Genomic DNA, 16,079 nt, shown 5'->3' with positions numbered 1-16,079 from the left:
CTGCTCACGTCTGCTCACGTCTGCTCACTACTCCACCCCTACTGACTCAATAATGGTTATTTAGTGTCTGAGCACAGGTGAACTGGCTCGAGAACAGTGAATGTAGGACTCCCCAGATCTCTGTGGTTTCTTCCCTGCCTATGGTCTTAATGTGAATTCTTACTCGACGGGAATAACACCAGCAGAACCAGACAGCAGGTGTCCGCTGGACTGATGAGGAGAAAAGCAGTTTGACAAAAGAAAGAAACACCTTTTTTGAATGCTGTTTATAGATGTTTTTTGTCATCTTTGTTTCTGCTGTGAGAACATGTGACAAACTCCCCAAACCTGACAAAATAACTTTTTTTTATGGGTACAATACAATGTTTTTTGTTTGTGAACATTTGGATGACAGTCTCACTATGGCTTTGCATGAACACTGTTCATAAACCTACCCAAATGTAACCTACCCAAATGTGTAAAGGTGGCACCGTGTTTATCACAGATACTGTGCTTTGTAAGACTTTGTGTCAACACAAAGGCGCTACATAACAGTAAACAATCTACACCGGTCTTGAAGAAACAAGCCATTACCTTCCATAACCTTTTCAAAAGTCATGTATAATAAGACAATCCTACACGGCATTACAGCATACATTTGTCTCATTGGTGAGTAAATTTGGTGACATTATATGGTCTGGACCTGCGATACCAAATGGTACCCAATAAAAACCACCAGGCATGCTAATATGGAGTCATAGCCCCATTTCAGACCAATTTAACACAGAATTAGGGCCTGCCTCGTTACGCTTTACAATACCTTATGCTGCAATCTCACACACACACAAAAAAACAACATTCCCATGTCAAATTGCTTACTTCTTAACCGACATACTCAATGCTTTCTACATTTCAGTGTACTGGAAGTGGGGGGTGGATAAATAAATATTTCTTATGCATTGGTATAAGGCAACACCCTTATTTCAATGCGTCAGAATTATGCATCCCAGCACAGCACATCCGCAGTGGAGAGCGTGGAAGTCTGTAGAAGCTTCCACAGTGTTTGCTCTCCCCCGAGCGCCGCGTGGCTCTTTAGCATGACTTAGCGGGCGCAAACAGAGGGCCACGCGGCCGATTATGTAGCACTTGGAACGCCGTTACAATGAGAGACGGCATTAGCCCCCGGGGGGATTAGGGTGGCCCCGGCCAAACGCGGCAGGCAGATAACGGCTTAAACCATCGCTCCTTCTTCGTTTTTCCCTCCTCCTCGCGTCCCGGCCCGATCCGCATGTCCTGGAAATGTCAAAATCCGAAGCAGGGGAGGGATGGAGAGAAAGGGAGGGTGTGGGTGCGGGCGGAGGTGGTAGGATTGGGCATGTTCTATGGGTGGTGTAGTTTCAGTGGCTCAGATAAAGCTCTTCTGTTTGCAGAGGCTGATAGGAGTTCTCCCAGCCAGGGCAGCTCAGTCCTGTAATCACCCCGTTCTACCCAGTAGCCTCGGGGTGGGTGTCTGTCTACGCGCCCTAGGAGATGTCATGTGAAGATATTCACGTTGGCCTCCGGGTACAGAGCAAGGACAATGACAATGAATGACGTTTGTGAAATATAACACGTGTTCAGATGTTCAGTCCTTACTGACTCGTGTAAAGTTTTTGTGTTTGTGTTTTTTTTTTTTTTTTTTTTATCCAAAACTGAAGACTCAGTATTTAGGTCTTTCATCAGCATTAGTGTCAGCTACACTGAAAACACAGTGTAAAAAAAGAAACAACGGCAGGTTTCTTATCACGGCATGCGGAGTAGTTTCTCCAGGGAGCTTTCATGCCAGAGAGGAGGTTGATATGTTCTCATCACACCCACAGGTTTACGGTCATGATTTCAGGCTTGTCTGTTCTCACAACAGATCTCCAATCCAAAAACAAAGGGACTAACAACATTAATTTACAACATGACACCTAAAGGCTTCATTGTCAGGATGTTTTTTGATTACAGCTCGACATTCCATAATATATGGACTTTGTTATATTCCATGTTTATGGGGCTTATGTTATGGATGTAATCTCTACAGATGTCTTTGGGACTTTATGGCATAAGGACCGCAGGTATGGCGGATCGGAAGCAGAGATTCAGACCCTCTTGCTTTGAAGTGTGATATCCCACTGGACCACCCTCTGAGCCTGGGACAAGCATGTGTGCATTATTCATCTTTTACACATGACCACATCCTGAACATAACAGCAGGAATCAAAATCACTGACACGACTACTATAACCAAATCTGTGTATGAACACAAAGTTGAAGAATTGCAGAGAAGGATTCTGTTACAGTTACACAATTACTGCATGCCATATATAATTCTCTGCATTGGCTCCTATAGTACCTGCTCTCCAAAGGTTTATGTATAGGCAATGAACGCTAAAGCTTTGAACCACTGCAGTCCTCATTTCCTCCAACCTGCAGTCCTCTGGTCAGAAATATGCATCTTTGATGTGGATCTGAAAGTGTCGGTTCACACTTGCTTCTAATTACAGGTGTCTCACTGGTGCTCTTTCACGGGGTATGGAAATAAGGAGAGGGTGTAGCAGTCAAACAGACTGAGTCAGTCACTCAGCGCCTCTGAGAGAGCCCTCATCTGCCTTTCAAAAGGCTTCTCAACCCGCCACACGCCACACAGCTATTTCGCCCGTCATTGTTATCCGCCCCCCCCCCCCACGCTCCCCCCCCCCCCCCCCCCCCCCCCCGCAATCTCAGGAAAACGCTCCTTGCTTACTAAATAGCACGCCGCTAAGATAAAAGGCGCACGGAATCGCTGAGGCCGTGAAAAGGGCCGTGTGCCGAGGTGACGCACCGGAGGGAGAGCTGAGAGAGGAGGCTCGCTTTTGAAATATTGCCGGACGAAGGCGGGAGCCTTGCGGCTGCCCCTGCCGGCGTGGCGAGTCTGCTTTTATTTCTGATGGATCGGTGTCTCCGCACTGCGCGACGGCGCTTGCATTATTAATGGCGGAAAATGCGGCAAATAATTGCAGTAATAAGTCATATTAAGTGTGTTGCGCTACCAACCACTGCTTTTGCCTTTTTTTGTGTGTTTACAGTAGGTCTGTATAAACAGAAATGCTACAACCCACCAAATACTTCGAGACATTAATGTTTCACTTTATATGTTACACCTCAATACGGGGATGCTGATATAATAGCTTCAATGAGCATCTGTGTCTGATACAATGATAGAGAACGATTACCACAGAACAAACTATATGCAAAGAAAACAAATAAAAGAAAACGGGTTTAGCCATTTTTTTTAAACTCACACTCTGAAACGGTTTACATAGTTATGCATGTGCCAAATGGAATTTAAAATAAACTCAGACATTGTTTATTTAATAAAAAAAAGAATTATCTCAGACAGAAAACACATCAAAACCCTACAGGCTGTCTTTGTTTCAAAGCAAATTAAATTCACTGGAAGAGCACACTAACATCTCAAGAGCATTTGCTAAGTCAGTGATGTGCTCTTTGTTTTGGTGGAATACATCTGCAAGGTGGAATCTATAGTGGTTCTGAGGGTGTTAGGAGACAAGCTCAGCGGGTCAACTCTGCAGAACTGGTTAGCTGGCTTCGTCCTCATTCATTAGGTCAGTGCTATGAGGTTAGAACAAAGCTTAATATACACAGAGGGCAGCTATACCCAAACAATGGAAATATGGAAAAAAAATATGTAAAACCCTGTTTGATATCTCCACGCTGAGGTGTTCTCACAAAGGTGAATAAAAAGAAGATGAGAGTAACACTTTTGTGCCACAGAGTATGTATAGAGTTTAGTTAATTAGGTGTAATTGGCTAACTTTGCCTGCTGGAAATGTAACCATGATTGCAAACGTCTCTATGCAATAGGTTCATTAACCTCTTAATAAGATGCTGATGTATTTAAATGGGAACGTGAAACTGTGAAATACCAAAAAAGCTCTGATGAGAGAAAAAAAATGACAGCTAAAACCCCCTTGACCTTTCCCACAGCCCATTAAAATGGACCGCCAGCACCTGCCTGGTAATTAATGTGCAAATGTGGCTGGAACCACCACCCCCCCATACCTCCACCCCCACCACAGGCGCCACCGTCCCACCCTCCAAGCTCCCTGGCCTCCACCCCCCCCCCCCATCCCGTGACTACTCCAACCCCTTCATTCCTTACCCACTCTTTCTCAATTAGGCCACAGCCTTTAATGGAGATTCTCATTATGGAAAGTAAATTGGTTTTGAATTCCAAGCCCATCAAAGGCTAAGTAATCTAGAGTCTATACAGGAATGCCAAGCTTCTATCGAGTCATCTTGAAACTTTTGGAGGGGGTTTCTTTCTAAGTTTAGTTTGTTCCTAAACATGTGTTGTCAAATAAACTGACACAGGTAATATACAGGGAATGTCTGTGACTCTTATGTCCCAGAAAATTATGAGAATGACAAAATGATTATTGCTTTTACATCTGGTAATTAATGGTATTCATAAACATCCTGCTCTTAAATGAGAGCTGCTTCCAAGTTAAAGTCACCATACAAAACTGTTTATGTATTTAAACACAATGCATTTAAACTGTGTTAAATGTGTGGCATCACGGACGTAGTTTTGGGGGGGGACGGGGGGGACATGTCCCCCCCACTTTTTCAAAAGCCGGTTTTGGTCCCCCCCAGTTTTTACAGTTAAAACCAAATATTTAAGTAGCGACGAAGTCATGACCCCCCCACTTTTTAACGGTTAAAAAAACAATATCCAAATAGCGACAAATCTAGCACTAGGATCATGCAGCTCCGAGCTCCCCCCCCCCCCCCCCCGCTCAACAATTTTTGTTCACAGCGCTCAACAATTTTCATTCAACACCCCCCCACCCCCCCCCCCCCCCCCCCGCTCAACAGTTCGCCACCCCAGGTTGTGTCCCCCCCCGCTTATGAAATCAAAACTACGTCCATGTGTGGCATATAGTAGACTTGTAATTCTCTCAAATTTCAGTAGTTCAAAGTTCAAACAATACTTTCTAATTTAAAGGAACCGTTCACCAAAATTGCTAATGTAGCCAATAATTTATGACAGCTAGCGCAGATCAGCCCAGCTAACATAATTTCATTTCCATAGTGACCCAATTAAATTTCATTCTATAGTTGCTTTTTTGGGTAAAATATTCCTTTAATATTCACCACTCATGCCAACAAGAACCGGCAGGTCCCGTTGGATACGGCTGAGATGTTGGGTGGGGAGTGTGATATGCAGACCTGCTCGTGGGAGGCTTGGAGGTTTAGCTCGGAGGAAAGGTCCATAAGTGGATGGGAGGGGAGGCGGAGTTTGCTTGGGAGGGGAGGCGGGGTTTGCTTGGGAGGGGAGGCGGGGTTTGCTTGGGAGGGGAGGTGGAGCTTGTGACTCCACCACACGGTCTCAAATGCCATGGGGTGAACGCCACCCTCGAGAAGAGCGCCACCCAGAGCGGTAACGCAGCGGTGGTGAGTATGAGGCCGCCCACCAGCCGTCAGCGAGAGAGGCACCGTCTTGATTTGGTCACCCTGTTGCTTCACCTTAGTCTTTCGGGTTTTGTGTTTTCAGATGAAAAGTCACTAGCTTGCACTCTGATTCAGCACCTTAGCCTTGACTGCTGACTGTAGAAAAACAAAAACAAAACACTTTAAACATCAGTGACAAACCCATAAAGAAGTGACTCACCGTGGGGTTACCTCAAGGTAATATTGCACAAACCTGCATGATACATACATATAGATAGCCTTTTAATTCACATTTGATAACTCCAGTAATTGTATGACTTTCAAAGCTAGCAGTCTAAGAGCTGTAGAAGCGTTTGTCAGATCCATTGCTGCAGGGACTGTATGCAACTCTGTAAAGCTCAGCAGCGGTCCTCCCTGCAGGAGCCACAGGGGGGGCCCGTTGACTGACAGTTGACTGAGTGCACTTTCTCAGAGCACGCAAGCATGACGAATGAAAAATGGACTTGCGTTCACCCTCTGTTAACACACTTAAAGGTTTCGATGCATGAGAGGTCCGAGAATTATCTGATGAGTTGAGCCAGGTGTGTCGGATTGGGCTGTGAGAAGCTGTGGCCCGGACACGATGTTCCAGAAATGGAACTGAACATGCACAAAAATACACAAATATATAAATAAAGCTGATTTCTGATGTTGCGTGATACCCCCTCCCTGTGCTATCTTTTGCCAAGATGTCTCATGGGTATTTCTCTCCAGCATCTGCACTGCTACGTAATTACATCATCAAACTGATACCAGATGTGTTGTATAGTATTCATTACTATTTATGACTTCAGAACTTACAATGGAACTCTTAATTCACAGCGGCAAAGTTGAATGGCTCTAGATTTCTAGTTACTAGAGCAGCGAGTGTTTTTAGTACATTTCTACACACCAGTCATCAGAGTCAGGCCACATAACTAACATTATTACTCTAAACTCTCCTATTCATGATTTGAAATTAAAAATATCACCAGTGAAGCTAGCGTCCGCTTGTTTAAATTGTTCATATTGACAAAGCATAGATTATACAGTTATTTAATGTATGACACGCATGATGTTTCTGAATGAAGGTCTGCAGTAGAAGTGTGCAACAGAGTCTATTCAGTCACTCAAGCCCCCTTCTGAAGAGAAATCCACCACTCTGCATAATTAATTAAATCATTTACATATCAAAACATTCATTTATTCGTGATAATGGGGTAAAAGTTGAGCTCTGAAAGCACCTGGCAACATATAAATGGTGGTCGGATTACACGTTTTGTGTGCATGGATAAGAAATTATAAAAAGAAAAAAGGAAGAAAAAGATTGCACACTGCTCCTTTTTTATCCAATGAACTGGCTTTGCAGAACGGACACATAATGAGGAACGTTACTGAGGGAAAATTCCATGATATATAGGAGGGACCGAGAGACCAGCCACTTAGGAGAGGCTCAACGTAACAAAGGGGTAATCGCCACACACTAGGGCGCTGACAGGACCAACTCCTGTCCTTAAACAAGCCTCCGAATAATTACCACAGCTGAGTAATTATTCGAAAAGGACACAAAGAGGTAAATGTAAGAAGTGTCACTGTCAAAAGGGCCATATGGGAGTGCTCAGTAATTTGGTTATGTTATGACTAACCTTGGCTACGGTTAATTTTTGTCTTTATTCCAATATAAGACAGATGTTCGATCTCTTACATTGCCCCTTCTCAGTCAGTAAGCAACCTAATATTATGCTAATGAACGCCTGAGAACCTGCTGCTGGTTAAGACATAATGGCCAGGTGCCCACAGTGACATTGGGAAAATCTTCACAAACTTCAGAAAAGCTGTTCCCTATGACGCAAAACTCTCATTGCACTGGAGAGGAGAACAGATTTCTTGACAATGAAGGGGCAGGCGCCATGTTTTTCTGCTGTTAAACTTCATGCAGATTGAGCGATAATTCCCGTTATTTTACTTAAGTTTTTCTTTGTTGACATGGTTAATTACTTTAAGTCTGCCCAGGCACAGTCCTCTTTAAAATGAATCATAAGGATGGTGAAACATTTGCCTTCCTCGAAGGTGAGTCATGTGATAAACATCTTCCCCTTTGAACGACGAGCTGGTGAGTTCTGTGAACTCACTCATACTGTATGAAAACGTACCTGTGAATGGCGACAATCAGATCACTGTGAAGGGACTGTGATATCACTTGATGACTTTATTCCACTATTGTTCTTATAATTGAGTTGTACATTCATTAAACATCACTTTCAGCAATGACTGCATCACCATATGCTTATAAATACTGCCATCATAAGTCTTAATAAATTCTATATTATAATATTTCAAATATCCCAAATTTTATTCTAATTACAAAACTATTATTGATGGCTTGTTCCTAAACCTTTGTCCAGGGTAGGACCTAAATTACATATGATGTGAATATTTCTGTCTACTCCACTGACTCATAGTTCTTCAGGACACCAAATATATTTTCAAAGGGGCAAAGATTAGTACCCTCATGCACAATTTAACAGGGTTAGTCGGGCCTTACTGTTCCAGTCGAAGAATTGCTTTTAAGTACAAGTTATAAGCGGGTGAGGGCTAACACATAGTTCCTACATCATCACCAGATCTTTTCATAACACTTCTAATGCGAACCCTTTGGAGATGGCAATCTGATCACATCTGAGAGAATACAAGCCAAAGAGAACATGGTCAGGGGCTACTATATGGACTCACAGTCTGAGGTATGAATCCGAGCGTGGTACCATTTCGACGCCAATCTGGAATCTCAGGAGTCCCTGTCATGTACCAATACAATTACTTCTCACGAGCTTTGGGCCACACAACCCACTCCAGAGGCATCGCCTCGTTTCAGCCCCTGTGGTCCCTGTAACCCCAGCCAACGGTATTAATGTTGGTTGTCAGAAGTTTACCGTTAACTACTCCTACTCCATTGTGTGCATAGTGTATTTCCTGGTGTGGTATTCATTCCTTCCTGACCCTGTGAACTCCCCAGTTTCTATATCTGTGCCTGTTCCTCTGGGTCCCAGCCTGTCCCCCAGTGTCTGTCCCAAAGTTGTCACCCACAGTTCTCTTGTCTCTGTCATCATTGACATTCTTACCTCAGTCCTCACATCATGCTCTGTCCCCAGTCCAGTGTCCCCTCATCCCAAATCCAAAATCTCCTGTCTTATACTGCTCCTAATCCAGTTCTTTCCTGTTCTGTTCCGGTTCCACCTACATCTGTTGTCCATGTCCATCAGAGCTCTACCTAGACCCCTGAAGCCCAGTTTCCAGTTCGGCCCCCCAGTAATCTGTCTGTATCCAGTCCCGTGTGTAGTTGTGTTCCTGTGGTCAGATCCTTAATCCCTAGTCTGTCTTGCCCAGTTTCCAGGTACCCTGGTCCTGTCCTTCCTATAGGTATTTGCCTGTTGTCACGTGACACTGTACCTAGCACTACTACCATCTCTGACCTGCCAGAGGATTCCTCCGTGTTGTATTGATAAACCTGATCTCTTTCTCTGATTGTGCCCACCCCCTGCACTCCTGTTCATTAGACCACGCCCACACGCTTGTGTTGTTCTCTTGACCTTGCACTTCTGTTCTGACAGAACAGCACTGGTCCCCGCATCGCTGGTCCCCGCATCATAGGTCCCCGCATCGCTGGTCCCCGCATCATAGGTCCCCGCATCGCAGGTCCCCACCTCGTTGGTCCCCGCATCGCTGGTCCCCGCATCATAAGTCCCCGCATCGCTGGTCCCCGCATCATAGGTCCCCGCATCGCTGGTCCCTGCATCATAGGTCCCCGCATCGCTGGTCCCCGCATCGCTGGTCCCCGCATCGCAGGTCCCCGTATCATAGGTCCCCGCATCGCTGGTCCCCGCATCATAGGTCCCCGCATCGCAGGTCCCCACATCGCTGGTCCCCGTATCATAGGTCCCCGCATCGCTGGTCCCCGCATCGCTGGTCCCCGCATCGCTGGTCCCCGCATCGCTGGTCCCCACCTCGTTGGTCCCCGCATCGCTGGTCTCCACATCGCTGGTCCCCACATCGCTGGTCCCACACATCGCTGGTCCCCGCATCGCTGGTCCCCGCATCGCTGGTCCCCACATCGCTGGTCCCCCACATCGCTGGTCCCCCACCTCGTTGGTCCCCGCATCGCTGGTCTCCACATCGCTGGTCCCCACATCGCTGGTCTCCACATCGCTGGTCCCCACATCGCTGGTCCCCACTTCGTTGGTCCCCGCATTGCTAGTCTGCTGCCTTGACCTTGTCTCTAACCACCTTTGCTGACTCTTCCAGCATCTCTTCAACATTCACAAACAATGTTCTAATCCCCTTCCAATTTTCACTTCACTAAGTGCCTTGTCACAATTTCCCAGATTGATTATACCACAGTGTCCTTTATGCTTTTTTAAATCAATTTATTTGTGTTTTTAAGCTTTTTCATCATAATGCTTCCTTTTTTATCTTCTCGTTAACTGTGTTGAGGCACTGAAAAACATAAGAAATAAGTTATTGCTGACCTGCGCTGACCGCTGCTGTGTTATTATTACCCCAATCAGACTTCACAAGAAACCATTAGAATGTCACACAGATCATTGACATGGGCAATATTCAGAATGTGTTGGACTGGTTCTCACGTTAAACCTTGACATGCTGTCATAGAATCGGTGTGGAATCCTCTCCCAGCAAATTAACAAACAATTAAATAAATAAAACAGCAATAATTACACGAATCCCCTGTAGAACAATTATCCAAACAAATCCTCCTCCTTACACAGCTATCTAGGAGTGTATAAAAATGTCATCCTACCAGTTTGTTGTTCCTACCAAGAGCCAATGCTTAATTACAGTCTGATGGCTAAAAGAGTTTACAAGTGTTTTTGACTAAAATTGAATCTGAAACATCATTATAAAGATTTCTTTCAACATCCACATACCTGAACAAACACCAATGCACCTTTGGACCCTAGTATTAATTATGGCTGTGTCTCCAGTGTCACACGGCATGTCTGATTCTATTTTCTTCCTTCTCGATGCTTTGACAGCCAACTCATGAGTTACTTCCAGTTTCCCATATGCTCCCGTGCATTTCAGAAGGAGGCTAGGAGGAGCATATGCTAAGTGAGGCTTTTGACACGTTTAATATGAGGGGTTGTGATCTCTTTCGCAATGCATAATTCTCAGGCATTGACGAGCTTTTTTTTTTTCATTCGCATAACTTTGCTTTCACCTTCGTAAGAAAAAACAAACAAGAGTGCCGTATGTGCGCGGGGAGATATAGAAATGTGACAGCTGCAGAACTGTGACACACGAACTGCCGCATCTGTTTATTCTTCATTCAGTAACTGGAGATGAATCCTGTGCAGAAACTCAGCAAATGAAACTCTGGCTACGTGGGCCACATTTTAGACCTGCCCTGGCAATCGCTTCCTTTTGCATATACCACAGACCAAGATGATTAGGAATAAAACCTGAAAAGAAAATGAGTTTTAGGAGTGCACAGAGATCGATGTGTAAGTATGCTCAGTGATCCATAAAGATACCCCAGGCAATTGTTCTCGTACGCTTTAGAGTGGGTTAAGAGACGCGTGTCGCCGTCATGGTTTCATCCGTGAGGCGCAGACGTCTTTAAGACGCCGCACTCACAGAGTTTAGAACCATGCAAATGCAACATGTATAATTTAAACGTAATATGAAAAGGATCCTGGATATTTGGGCTGGGTCAAAGAATTTCTCTGCTCCCTCTCCACGAAAGCGCTTTTTCAAGAGAAACACCAACAGCATCTTATCTTTTTTTTCATGATGGCATGTGTGTGTGTGTGTGTGTGTGTGTGGTGTGTGTGTGTGTGTGTGTGTGTGTGTATCATGTAAAATACATGCATGAGTTTATGTAAACACTTTTGGACTTTGATTTTGATGACACCTTTATGTATACACCAAACAAGCACAGTTCTTACACATGCACGCACAATTACGTACATGCAAACACACACACGCAAACATGCACATGCAAATATGGGCACACAAACACACGGGCACAAACAAACATACAAACGCTCACAAACACACAAATGCACAAACACTCACAAACACACATACAAAAACACAAGGTCACACACAAGCACACATACACACACGCGCACACACCACACACACACACACCACACACACACACACACACACACCACACACACACACACACACACACACCGTGCAGTCCAAAACACACTTCCTTGTCATCTTCAACTCTATTACTGTTTTCATGGCTAGTTATTGAAAGCTCAGGTCGATTCAGCTGCGGACTAACTGTGCATGATTGCACACACACCACACTTCCCTCCACGCCTGCCTCCCTGATGACAAACACTTTCATAACATCCATCTTGGGTTCTTGTGCAGCATCCCCCACAATTAACACCTCACGCACCCACATCTCCCTCATCTTCACGCTCGGATGTCACAGGTCGCTGTTGCCTCGGGAGTACATTAGCTATTAATTACAAGATGGAAACCATCTCAGCCTCTTACTGGCATTGGCTTGACTGACCGCTCCCTGACCTCACATTAGGGCTTTCCCGCCCAAGCCACACGGCTGCCTACCAGAGCCCTCTGCACCAGACATAATGTCATAATGTCATAATCTCCAGTCATAATGAGGTCTGAATCTAGGAGGCATCGGTTTAGCCCCACCCACCTTATTAGCATATAAGCCCTCCTGATGAGTGTCTTAGCTGCTGGGGGGGAGAGGGGGGGCGTGGCCACAGCCACAGGGACTGGGGAATGTGGCAAGTGCTAAAGTACTTTGCAAGTACTGTGCAAGTACCTATCATTTCAGGGGACTCTTTCTGCATATTAATGATGATTATTCTGCATATTAATGGAGTTTATTCATTTGGTGTTTTTTTTCTGCTCCCAACCGTCCTCAAGCTAGCTAATGAGTTTAAACAGGATGTCGTAGATCAGCAAAAAATATGAAAATGGGCAATACAACTGGTGTTCCTAGAGAACGAAACCTCCACATTATAGTTTACATACTGCGTATTGAATACTATATCACGTCAAAGTAATTTTATTTGTAGTAAAAGACGCTACACGTTCCTAGCAGTTGAGGAGGGGAATAACACTCTCAGTAATGAGAAATAAACCGTTTTTTGTACGTGTTCCGGCATCCCCCAATGAAATACCTTCGGTGATGTGGCAAAACGCCAACGATGTCATTAATATTCATCCTGCCTATTGTGCTTGCGTCTCTCTGCAACAGAAATCTGATTCATTGCCGTGTTTGTGATGCAGCTTCACGGCTAAGCTCACTTACAGCCACTCCCCCCCCCCCCCAACACGTAGACGTGTTTGGCGACGCCCCGTTCCACTACCTGCGAGTTTCTGTGTTCAGCTGGCCGCCAACACCCTGGACCTTTCGTGGGACGCGAGAACTCTCGTCGCTGGGTGGTGGGCACTTGCGCACGTGTCCCTCCAGGTCCGACATCTCACCCTTCCCCCCAGGGAGCACACGTGAAGGAGAAATAATGGACCCTTCTGTGGTGGAAAATGAATTTTCATGAAGGCGTTCATTGTGTCTTAGCAGAGTTGATGTCTGTGGTGTACTGGACCATGTCTAGGAGATCACTGCACAGCATAGCCTACCATATATAAAGGACATATATTAAAACGTACCTTTTACAGTAATTTGGAAAAAATATGGTATTCATGAGAGTCATCCTTTCGATAGGTGACAATCTAGGTATATGTAATGGTTCATCGCAATGGCCGTACATGAGAAGCAGAAATTCGTCAAACCTTTGGTGTGAGAAGAAAGAAGAAAAAACCCCTACCTGTTTTAGATGGGTTTGATGTGAGGTGAAGTCTGTTCTTTACCTGATATTCTGGACCCTTCCCAAGACTACATGTACAGAAATAAGAACGTGGCTCCTTACATCTCCAATCTCTGCTGGTTTGTTCTTACAGGTCTTTTAGCTGCTGTTCAGATTCTGTGAACACCTAAACGGCAGCGAGAGACATGATGCAGTTTATTACAAAACGGGTTCAAGCCTGTGAGAGTTTTTACCCAAGCTTGAAACTGACCCTACCAACCCCCTGAATCCATATAAGCAATGGTATTTATTGATTTGTGTTCTCATCATATGAGTCAGCTCATAGACAGACACACACACACACCACACACACACACACACACACACACACACACTTTTGGCGCAGGCTCAAAAAGAATGCTCAGGGCCTCTATAGTTTTATAAGCCATGCAGGAAGCATGCACGGTGAATCAGAACTTTTTTTCTTGCTGTTGACATCGCCGCTGTCCAATATCAGTGTTATCTGCAGGGACGATTGGCTCATCACACACACCCAGCATGACTTAATGCACCATATGGCGCAAAGCTAATGTTGCAGAACCTCTGTGGTACATGTCAGAGTGTGTTAGCGTGGCCATGTTTCACTGTGATCTGGCACATGGATGGAGAGAATAGCGGAGAGAGGAAGTGAGAGAGAGAGAGGACACCTCCGTCACCGATGGCCCCTCCACGTCCACGCCAATCGGAGTTCATTGCATCTTGATCAACAAACATTTAGTTTTTAGTGTTTTTAAGCAATCTCCGTGGAAGACACTTCACTTACCAACTTGTAAAGGTCTTAATATGGGTCTTGCCACCCTACATTAGTCATCGAAGACATACAAAACTCCATTCCCTTTCTTACCCAGGCAGAAACAGGTGGTTGCTGATCCTATCGAGTGCTATCAATCCTCGCGTTATCTCTGCTCCGCTGCTCTGAAGGTCAAGCCCATCAGACCACGCTGTACCTCCCTTGCATTCATCCAGAGCATGATCTTTCCATAATACTTAACACAGATGAATTACGAGCACCGATAATGTGTAAAACATAAGTAAAAACAATATATGAGAGAAAATATGAATGTATCAGTACCACAGTAGAGATGTGAAAGGCAGAGAAACGCTGATGGGTATATATCAAAGTCAAAACCTGTTCTAGCTGAGGTCTAACGAAAGGCTGTTGATCCAGACACAAAGTGACTTTGTGTAAAACTCTGGACACTTAAAAGCCCACTGAGGATGACAGGCACAAAGAGAAATTCAGACATGGAGTGTGTGCGACTTAGTTTTGTCCAGATCCCAGATCTTAAGGAGTCCCCGAAATTGCAGATTCTGTTCGAAGATCCTTCCTCTGATCTTCTTCGCCTACTCGCAAATATTGTCATGTTGGAGCTGGTATCATGATTGAATGGCAGGGATCTGTAAATTCCTGCAGGAGGCCTTTGGCCAGGCTAACTAATCCATCACAGCAGCCTGGATGAGTCCAGTGGATCTGTGCCCTAATCAGAATGAATGATGATGCAGCGATCAAGGATGCGGGTCAATCTCTTTCCAGACTTCATTTGCATGAGGCGGTCCAGCCCATAGCCGGTCACAAACACCTCTGCCTACCAGCACAGTTTACCAAGTGCCTTGTGCCCTTGAGACAGCACACACCCCCTGGACAAAGTTGCAAAAGCCAGTAAGCCCATCAGCTAGATGGCTGAAATTCCACTGCCTTATTGTAAGTCTCAAAGCCAATTGGACCCCGGTTTTCTGGAAGCAATTTAGACATAAACAGTTCCAAGCTTTTTATTTATATATTTGCCTGGAAGTGTTGTCATACCCCCCCCCCCTCGAAAAAAAATGAAAACAAATGCTTCAGTTTGCTAAAGTGGCCTGACACATTTTTAAAGGTTCACTCTGAAAGCTTATGGGGGATGTTCTGTCTAATGATGCCGCTTTGATGCGAGGAGACAGCGTTTGGCAGAAAAAGGGGAGCCGTGCAGCACTGAGTGAAGAACGATGTCGCATGCCACCGCAGAGAAATGCCTTCCGCCCCTCCGGATCAGACCCAGGAGCACTGCCAGGAAAGCTCGGCTCGTTGCCCCACCCCTGAGACGGAGCGTGTGGGGAGACGGAGCGTGTGGGGAGACGGTGAGGCGGGCGAGGCGGGCGTGGGCCAGGCGTGCAGGTGCAGCCGCACGCATCGATGATCCGGCGGCACGGACGTTTTTCTTTTTTTATATAAAAATAAATCCAAAGATCAACGACCTTGAGAATCAGAGTCTGGATCAGCAGCTCGTTCCCGTAATTCCTCCCGTAGTGTCTCCCGTGGTCCCGCTTAGCTGACCTACTGTCAGCTACAGAAGACCCCAAGAAGCCCCCCCACCCCACCCCAAAGTCCTGTGTGCTGCTTTGTGACTGGTACACTGTGTAACATAACGGTCCGAGATGATGCTGTTAATACTTACTGACTTTTTCTGGTTGCAAAAAATAAGAATAAAATTCTCTCCTCATGTTCCAGCAATGCCTGGCGCAGCGCTCCTGAGTTTAAGGTAATGGGAGGGATTACCGTGCTCCAAAGACCCGGTCCAAAGCAACGCTTGCTCCAGGTGGTGTTTGGCAGCTGACACACCGGCGCAGCGGGGCAACACCGCCGAGGTCCTTTCTCGTCTCCCAGCAGAAGAGCCCACAGCCTGCGGACACTGAGCTGCAAACCGAGCCCCTGATGACTGCGTGCTCGTGGGAGAGTTCTGCCCCCCCCCCCCC

The sequence above is a fragment of the Brachyhypopomus gauderio genome, chromosome 19 (assembly GCF_052324685.1).
Source record: "Brachyhypopomus gauderio isolate BG-103 chromosome 19, BGAUD_0.2, whole genome shotgun sequence".
Lineage (NCBI taxonomy): Eukaryota > Metazoa > Chordata > Actinopteri > Gymnotiformes > Hypopomidae > Brachyhypopomus > Brachyhypopomus gauderio.
This window is presented reverse-complemented; position numbering follows the sequence as displayed.